Source organism: Humulus lupulus, chromosome 1 (genome assembly GCF_963169125.1).
Source record: "Humulus lupulus chromosome 1, drHumLupu1.1, whole genome shotgun sequence".
NCBI classification, from domain to species: Eukaryota; Viridiplantae; Streptophyta; class Magnoliopsida; order Rosales; family Cannabaceae; genus Humulus; species Humulus lupulus.
This window is the reverse complement of record NC_084793.1, coordinates 39,916,637-39,926,785: the sequence shown is the minus strand read 5'-3', so window position 1 is coordinate 39,926,785 and position 10,149 is coordinate 39,916,637.

The following is a 10,149-nucleotide window of genomic DNA, read 5'->3' as shown; positions in this document are numbered from 1 at the left end:
ATATGAGAACACCACATGTGATAATCCGACCGTTGATTATATATCAAGGGGTGTTGTTCATAGCCTTTTGACCTAAATAATAACATTCTATAATTTAGGTTAAAGTAATTTTTTTAAATATATCATTTTAATTCTCAACTTAAAATCTAAAATTAAAACGTAAATAATAAAAAGATAATTTAAAAAATAAATATTTGTGTATCATCTTTTTATTCATTTAAAACTTTTCTAATCACCTTTTACGGAACATAAGACCTACTACCGTGAAACTATTCGAACTAGTGAGTTGATTTTTTATTTATTTTAATTTTGATTTAGAAATTTTTTATCAAAATTTTTGTGTATTGCCTTGATTTATAATGTTTGAGATATATTGTAACGTCCCAAATTATCTAATAACGCTTAGGGTCTTACTTAGGGGGTCAGGATGGTAAATTATGGAAATTATGTGATTATGTGATATATATGTGTACCACTATATGATTATGTGAGTTATATTATAATATAACTTGATATGCATGTTTAGGTGTATTAAATATGCATGTGGGCCCATTTCTGATTAAAATTGCAATTTTCATAATTTGGCCCGTTATGGGTATATTTGGCATATATGTGATATATGTGTGGGACCACATTATTATGTGGATATATTTGGATTACTCGACACGAGATGATCCTAGGGAGCAAGCTAGTGAGAAAGTCACAACGGGACCAATACTTGACTCGAAGTTAGTTAAGGGATATTTTGGGTATTTAGTACATTACCAGGTTATTGGGTAATGGGGATGAAAACTCGATGATATATTTGGAGTTAGTGAGATCAAGAGGGAATAATGGGAATTTTGATTATTTTACCCTCGGGGGCATTTTTGGGACCCCAAACCTTGGGTTGTATTTAAGGTTACTTGAGTTCTAAGTAACCTGTCATAAACAGAAAAAGAACGTTCAGTATTTTCTCTATCTCCCGTTCGCTCAGTTGACGCTGTTAGCATTTTTTAAGAAAACTCGAGTTTTAGGACTCGGATTCAAGCAAGGATAGAGTCATAACGATTCTAGGAAATATTAGAAGCTTGATAGTTGAAAGATTTAATGGAAAAACAACATAATCAGAGGTTATCGCTAAGGGCTCGGAACCGGGATCGTACTCGAGGGTCGTTCATTTGTAACATGTGCTTGGACTAAAGGTAAGAAAACTGCACCCGGTATGTGATACATGTGATTATAGCTTAGCCCGAATTGTTGAACTGGAAAATGAATAGGGCATGAACGCTTGAGTATGTGCATCATTATGATTATGCTTGTGATTGTTGATTAAGCATGTTGAATGCTTTGTATATGGTATTTGCTATATGATGAATGTATGTTAGTATTATATAATTGAGAAAAGCATTGACTTATTAGTCAAGGTCGAAAAGCATTGACTTATTAGTCAAGGGCGACAATAGCACGTTGAGCACTGGTCGTTTTGGTTAAGCTAATCAGGAGCGCATCATACGCTTGTCCGACCTATTGGTCATGGAAAACTCAGCGCCAGGTATGTTGGGCTAGCTCTAAGGCTGGTTATACAGAGGATAGAGCAATAGGCCCCGGGGTGACTTATTAGTCCCATATCCTAGGGCTGGGCCCAGCATTGACTTATTAGTCAAGGACGGCCTTAGCACGCTGAGTGTTGGTCGTAAAGCATTTACATATTAGTCAAGGACAACCTTAGCACGTAGATTGCTGGTCATAAAGCATTGACTTATTAGTCAATGACGACCTTGGCACGCTGAGTGCTGGTCGAAAAGCATTGACTTATTAGTCAAGGACAGCCTTAGCACGCTGAGTGTTGATCGTAAAACATTGACTTATTAGTCAAGGATGGCAATAGCGCGCTGGTCCATATGGTTATGCCTAATCAGGAGTGTGATATACGCTTGACCAACCTATTGGTTGTGGAAAACTCAGCGCCAGGTACGCTGGGCTAGCTCCAAGGCTGGTTATATAAAGGATAGTGCAAAGGGCCCTGGGGTGACTTATCAGCCCTAAAACCTAGGGCGTGGAACCTCTGTATGATTTATTAATCATGTGTTTTGGGCATTAGGCCCCAATATGATTCACTGATCATTTGTCTTGGGCTATTGGCCCATATGACGTTGTGGTCATTTATATGAATTGTATGCATGCATGAGTAGGGTTATTACTGCTAGGCATGCTTATTATGACTTGGTAACATGTTATTAACTGCTTATGAGCATGTTTAAGTTTTCTTGCTGAGTCTTGGCTCACGGGTGCTTTGTGGTGTAGGTAAAGGGAAAAAAAAGTTGGACCATCCTTGAGTTGGAAAGCTTAGGTGGACATGTGTACATATACGGCTGCTCGACCACCACGGCCGAGGGTTTTAAAGATGAACTAGGGTCAAACCCTATTTTTCCGCTTAGGTTGGCTGGTTGTAACTTTTTCATTGTAATAAACATTTTTAAATATATTTTGGGGTCTCATGTATGAGGTAAATGTTTTAATGAAACAATGGTACCTTTGACAAAAAAAATTAACCCTAAACCGTTTATCACGTTTAGTTACACGGTTATGGCCAAATGACTTGTTTAGCGAGTTTAGCACTATTTAAAATACACAGTTTAACGATCCCTAAGTAGTAGGGCGTTACAACTTGGTATCAGAGCGTGCCAAGGTTAAAGATTTATGAAGACAAGCTGGGTGTTGACCGCGTTTTTGGCCAACGACGTGAGAACGTCAAAAAGGACAAACCTTCAAGAGAATTCAAACGACACAGACAGTTTAATAAAGAAAATAAAGAACACACGCAATTTTTATAGTGGTTCAGCCCCGATCAGTCGGTAATAGCCTAATCCACTTAGAGATTTTATTATTTTATCTACACTCAAGATCAGATGAACCAGTGTCAACTGAGTTTCTTCAGTGTAAATTCTCAGAATACAAAGGAATTCTCTCTCAAGAAAACACACTTTCTTTCTCTAGAAAACTCAGACCAAAAATTCAAATTGCCCAAAAGTCCCTTTCTGATCCCATTAACCCTCTATTTATAGGCTTGGGATCAGAAACTGATATCCCACTAGGATTGGGATATCTTATTACTCATATTATATTTAAATTACACAAAATATTCAAAATACAACATAATCCTCAATTTGAGCGAAGAATGAGAGATTCCCGCGCGTGCCCAGACCGATTCTTGTTGAAGTCGTTCTTGGGAATTTGACGTAGTTTGGTCCATTTGATTGATGAATATCTTCTTCTGGTCGAACACATGCATGCTGCATGTTGGACACATGCATACGGACCATACCCCTTAGAGTCTCCTCGGACCAAGGTCCGAACACACCTCTTGGCTCTCCTCAGACTAAGGTTCGATCACACCACTTGGGGCTCTCCTCGGACCAAGGTCTGATCACACCACTTGGGTCTCCTCGGACCACATCCTTGAGCTCTCCTCGGACCAAGGTCCGATCACACTTCTTGGGGCTCCTCGGACCAAAGTCCGACCACACCCTTCTTGGCTCTCCTCGGATCAAGGTCCGACCGGACCTCTTGGGGCTACTCCTCGGACCAAGGTCCGACCACATCTCTTTGGAGTGCCCCTCGTACCAAAGTCCGACCAGGCACACCCTAGCCCAAGTACTCTCCTCGGGTGCACTTGGCTTGGTCATGACATCTCTCAAGCAGTCCAAATACTTCCTTGATGTATTATGCTACTGCTAAGCCAGATCACCCAACTATTCCATGCCACTTGTCATTTCTATTGCCACATCATCATTTTCAAATTTTGGGATAACACTGGGCATGTACATTTATCACTAAAGACAAGCTCCACTCAGGGTATGGTGACTATTTATGTGGTTATGTGTTTAACTGCTTAAATAGGATATAAATATCTTACGTGCATGCCTTATTAGGAAGCATGAGATATTTTGATAGGGCATGTGTAACGACCCAAATTCCCTAATGTGGCTTAGTGCCTGGATTGGAGGGCCAGGAGGGCCATAATTGATTTGTTATGCAATTAAATGATTATATGCATGATTATGTGAGTTATATTATTATATGATGATAAATGCATGCATGTGGGTCCACTTTTCATTACAAGGACATTTTGGTAATTTGTCCCATTGAGGGCATATCTGTATATTTATATGCATGTTGGTGATTTATTGATGAGGCAAAATTATTATGTGGATATGTTCGAGCTATTCGGCATGAAACAATCTTAGGATGCAAGTTAGCGATTTTGTCATAACGGGGTAAATTATTGAGATATTGGGTAATGAGAATGATTATTTGATGATATATTGGGAGTTAGTGAGACCAGGAGGCAATTCTGGGAGTTTTGACTATTTTACCCCCGGGGACGTTTTTGGGACCCCGAGCATTAGGATTTACTTGAGGTTACTTAAGCTTGAAGTAACCTGCCAGAAGGAAAACTCCGTTCAAACACATTTTCTCCTTTTCCCATTATCCATTTTCACTGTTCGTCGCATTTTCAAAGGAAACTTGAGTTCTAGGACTCGGATTCTAGTGAGGATCGAGCTATAGCAATTCTGAGGAAGATTAGAATCTTATTAACCGGAGGATTTAGCGAGAAACGACTTAATTTGAGGTAATTCAAGCTTTAAGTTTTTAGTTTTTGAGTTTCTAAGCTTTGAATTGGATTTTATGTGTTGATGAGTGTTAACCGAGATTTTCGGCAACTATATTAATATCTATTAACTATATGATAAGTATAATGAAAGCAGAGGATTAACACATGGTTTTTACGTGGTTGGGGCGTTAACTAGCCTTAGTCCACGAGTCTGTATTATTAGAGCTTGAAGAACCATTTATAATGGTGTTTCCCTCTATATTTTGACAGAGTTACTGTATTTTTTAGTGGAGAGAGACCCCTTTTACAGTGTTATGTAGCTTGTATTTATAGGCTTATGGGAACACCGGGTCTGGGCCGGGTACGACCCGGGCCCTTCGGAGATAGGGATATTCCTGGCCTTTCTAGTGGAGGCCCAATACAAAAGGTACAAAATACATGAAATCCAAACCAGCTAAGGCCCAACAGGTTGACCTTAGAGCTACATCTTGCCCAACAAAACAGTGCTTTTGGTCTGGACACTTCGAGTTACGAGGCAGATTCAGGAGACAAGATTAGTCAGAGTACTTGACAACGCAGACCTGAAACAACGACGTGCAATCTCGAGGTGGCCTTTTCTACAGGTGAAAAGTGGGGACAACGCCCACGCGGAGTGAGGCGGCTTCAGGGTCCTGGACGCTTGACCTCTTCAACCGGGGGTGAGGTGATCTGGGTCCGTTTACCTTTGTCCCGCTTCGTTTACCATAGGCCCGGACCGTATCAGGGTCCGGGACCTAGACGCGTAGGCCGCGGGGGTCCGAACGCTCTGTACATCGCCCGGACTATCGTCCCGGAGGACGGACCCGGAGGGACATGCTGGACCCCTCTAATGGGCCCATACATGCATCCCCCGTCCATACCCCTCCCCTTGGACACTCTCCGTACCAAGAGGCCTTGGGCCAGGCCTGCATGCTTACATGGCCCCTGACAATGGGCCTGGACGAAGGCCCCGAGCCCATGCAAAAATTGGGGATAACATTTACCCCCAAAGCCTTCGCCTAGGTCTGCCAGGAGGAGGGTTGCATCGTCCCCAGGACGCTCGCGTGGTTACCTCCCCAGTTCCTGCCCGAGATCGTGGGTCCGTGACAGCGGGCCGTGGCACTAGTTGGATGTTTGGCCCGGATCGTTTACCACGATCCGGGGATGTTTACCTTTGTACCGCTTTATGGCAAGGATACACGTGTCACCAGGTGATTGCTGCACGGGTCTTGAAAGGTCGCCTAGTCCTCCCAAGGGTCGCTAGGCCTAGGCTAGGGTGTCAGCGCACGTCTCGAAGCGTCCCATCCGCACGGGGGGCCATCATTAATCTCCAGGGGACGAGGTGGACCGTAGGATGGGGCGACCTTTAGCATCAGTCGCTCCTGGGCCGTCAGATCTGAGATGGCGAGGATCCAACCTGAAAGGACTCATAAATGTCCCTGCGCGATTCCTGACTGTCTGATGAAGAAACACCTGTCTGTTGGATCGTGGGCCAGGACTTAGGGTCGTTATAAATACCCCACGAAAACCACATTTGGCACTTTTACCTCTTCGAACCAGCTTAAGAACCGATAAACACTACTTGAGCCTTGCATGTCCGACATCGCCGACGACATACATCGCCACCTGCTAACTCTGCGCCTACGCCTGTTTCCCAGAACCCCAACTTCCGCTCTTCTACCTGAAGACGCATCTCGGGTTGGTCCTGTCGATGAACTACTACACCGGCTACACCACTTCAAGAACAAGGTTCTGCCGTCCTTACAGTTGGACAACCATCATCTTCTATGGCCGACACCTCACAGTAAGTCCTCCTGACTCTCTTGACAACTTTATGAACTTATGATGTTCTTTTGATGCGTGCGTTTAGGCTCTTTGCTTAGAAGTTGTTAGGAAGGCCGCCTGGTTCGGGTTGCTCTGTATCTGGATGCTTCCCGGACAGAGGGCGGGTCTTAGTAGTCTCCTCTCCCGATCAGGGTCCCAAGGCTCTCCGGAATCCCGGACCAAATCCGACGGGGCTCCAAGCAGTCCTTAGGAGACTCCCCGTACCTTGACCGACTTTCTTGGGTTTAGGTACTGACTGCTTGGTTTTCTTTCTTTGTTCTCAGATCGTCAGCTATGGCAACGGGCGTTACGCTCCATTCTGAAGAAGAGGTCAATAGGGCCCAGTCGTCGTTCCTGGATCCCAGACGCCTAAGGGCAACAGGTGGGAAATGGACGTGACGCCCAACTCGTTTCGGAATTACCGAATGATGCTGCTCCTGGAGCAGCGTCTGGGCATCGAATCAACTCTGGGCCTCTTTCACAACCGCCTGGCCAGGATCGAGGAGCGGGTGCATACGTCCGTGGAAGGATTCAGAGCCTGGAGTGCTGGCCATATCACGCGGGAGCTACGCTCTCGCTTCATGACTATTTCGTGTGGTTCTTGACGTACGTGGGAATCGCACCGTTCCAGATTCTGCCCCAAGCGTACCGTCTACTTGCTGGATGGCGGGTATTTTGCACCGCAAAGGAGATCGCGGAGCCCACCCCTGCGGAGGTCTTGTACTTCTACAAGCTGGAGCCGCAGGTTTACGTCAAGGACAAGACCCTGGATGGCTTTTATAGGATGAAGCCGCGGAGTAGCTATCCCGCTCCTACCAGCTCCTGGAAGCATCCCCCGGACGTCAGGCATTACTGGTTCATGATGTCCGGGTTCCTCATGGACAAGAACCCCACATTGTTGCTGGACTTCCAGCGAGTGGGTAATTAACTTCCTGGACCTCTCTTTTATTCCTCATCTTTTCTACTCGTCTCTAATCATATCTTCGGGATGGCAGGGCCCTTCGCTTAAACTCCCTTTACCGAGTTCATTCTGGAAAGGAGGAGATTTTATTCCAAGTTGAGCGCGGAGGATCTGGACATAGGGGGCTACGTCACGGACGACAATCTCCGACTGGTTGGGATGCTCGCGGCCACCCAGACCATTGTTATCCCGAACCTTCAGGGCATCCCCTGCGAGAAAAACGTTGACGTTCAGGAGCATATGGCCCTGGATCACATTGCCACTGTGGTAAGAGCGGCGCGAGCCGACGCGGCCTGGCGCAAGAAGGACCAGGTCCCGGCAGAATCGGCCACCTCAGAAGAGCTGGAGAAGCTCTTCGAAGATGCCCTACCAAACGTCGGGACTCCCGGGGCTAGCGTTTCAGGGCGAGGTAACTCCCCTTTAATCTTAACTTATGCTCCCCGAGTCGGGGACTTAGCTAGAGATAGGCTAGTTCCCCCGGGCCCCGCGCTTGGGGCCGACGGGGAGATGAGACCTTCAATTCCCATCCCCGTAGGTTCGGAGGTCCTCATGTTCTTATCTGGGTTCCTCCAGTACGGGGGCTTCCTGAACCCTGATGACATGGGGGATCGAGTCCATTCATTTGCTTTAGAGGAATTGAGTCATGCCCGGGGCATAGACAAGGGTTCGTCCCGGGTCATTCCTAACTTTGATTCGTGTGTTTTTAGCTTGTGGGTTTATCGTCCTGACTCCCTCTTTTCTGTACTTTTGCAGGGGACTCCGATATGTCAACACCTGCCAGCGAAATGAGGCAGCTCATCAAGGACAGGGCGGCCAAGAAGAACAACGAGGCGACAGGCCCGGAGCTGCCCCTCGCCAAGGAACAGTCAGTGACGTAGCTTCTCCCCGGCAAAGGTGCCCTGGCCGTGGTCCTATTCCGGGCCGTGGAGCCTGCTGCAAATTCCGCCTCTGCTCTGCCTCCCGTGATTGACTTGGAGGCGGGCGCGGCTGTCAGCCGGAGCTCCGGGAAGAGGGGCCCAGATGCTGGCGCCGAAGAGGGCAACACCGGGAAGAAGCCCCAAACGAGGCGAGCCAGCTCGACTGAAGAGTCACATGGGGAGAGTCGGTTGGCCGCGAAGGAAATCCCTGCACCCCCAGTTCTCCCCCTACGCCCAACTCTTCTCGAGGAGGGGGAGTCAGCCCTGCGGGATGAGCAGTCCCGGCTAATCAACCGAACCTACGAAAAACGGCCGGTGCTGGAGAGACGAAACTTACAAGGCCCTGACGATCCATCGTCAGGTTGAATACGCAGAGCGACCTGCCGAGTTCAGCGCTCCTCAGCCCATCGTGGATCGGCCAACCGCCGAAGCGGGCTTCCGCCCTAAACTCGGCCAGGACACGGCCCCTCTGGCGGCTGACCTATTAGACCAGGTTGGGAGCACCATGTCCAACCTCCAGCTCAAGAGGTACGCCACAATAGCCAACCCGGACGTACTATTCATCTCCCAGGCTCTCCGCCACCAAGCCACCGTGGTAACTTTCACTTCTCTTACACTCCTTCCCTTACTTGTCGATGAGGGTTTTATTTTCTAACTTTTCTTTGCTCCAGGTTGACCTGTTGTCCCAAAGGAGTGCCGATCTGGTGGCCGAGCTGGCCATAAAGATGGAGACGACCAAGCTGGAGTTAGAGGCGGCCGTGAACCAAAGGGAGGCCGCCAAGGAGGCTCTTGGTCGGGAGGAGGCCCATCTCCAGGCAGAGGTGGCTCGCGCAAAGACAGAGCGCGAGGAGCTCGACCGTGCCAAGGCCGGGTTGGAGGAGGAGTTGTCCCGTAAATCAAAGGAGGCCGATGAACGGGCGACGCTTTTGGAGATGGTCGTGGCCCAGTCCGTCTTGGATAAGGAGGAGATCTTGGCCTTAAAGGCCCGTGTTTGCGAACTGGGCGATTCTCTGCTTCAGGAGAAGGTAGCGCACAACACAACCCGTCGCGAAAAGGAGGAGGCCGAGGGCCTGCTGGATGTCACCTTTGATGAGGCCATCTACATGGCCTGGTGCAAGGACAAGAGTATGAACCTCCTAGTCTTCCCTGATCCGGAGTCGAAGCGGGCCGAGTTCGAGGCCAAGGAGAGGGAGGATGCGGACCTCCGGGCGGATGAGCTGCAGGCCCGAATCCCGACCTTGTAATTTTATTAGTGTTTTTGTCTTGTAATTAATTTTAGAACACTGCTACCTTCTTTGGTTTTAATGCAGGCTTCCTTTTGTTATTCCACGTAGGAATTTCATTCTGTTGCCGCGATTAACTGATTGTGAGGGTTCAGTTTCGGTTCCACAGCCTGGACTGGACCCAACGACTTAACCCTCCAAGTTTTTAATCCTGGCACCAAGTCCAGGGCCCTAGGGATTGGTTTAACTTGGAGCTTTGATGATCCTTTTATCATTTTTAGGCCATGGCTTTGCCCTGGGGCAAACCGGATGCTTTTATCTCCCGGACATCCAATTGTCCAACTGTCCTGGGCCAACTGGATGAGCCTTGGGCTCGGTCCTTCGTTTTTCATCCCCGGACACCGTTCGTCCGGGGTGGGACTGGCCTTGGGTTGATCCTCTTTATTTTATACCCCCAGACATCGCTCGTCCGGGGCAGGACCGGCCTCGGGGCTCGGTCCTCTTCTATACCCCCGGACATCGATCTTCCGGGGTGGGACTGGCCTTGGGCTCGGTCCTCTTATATTTTATACCCCCGGACATCGCTCGTCCGGGGTGGGACCGGCCTTG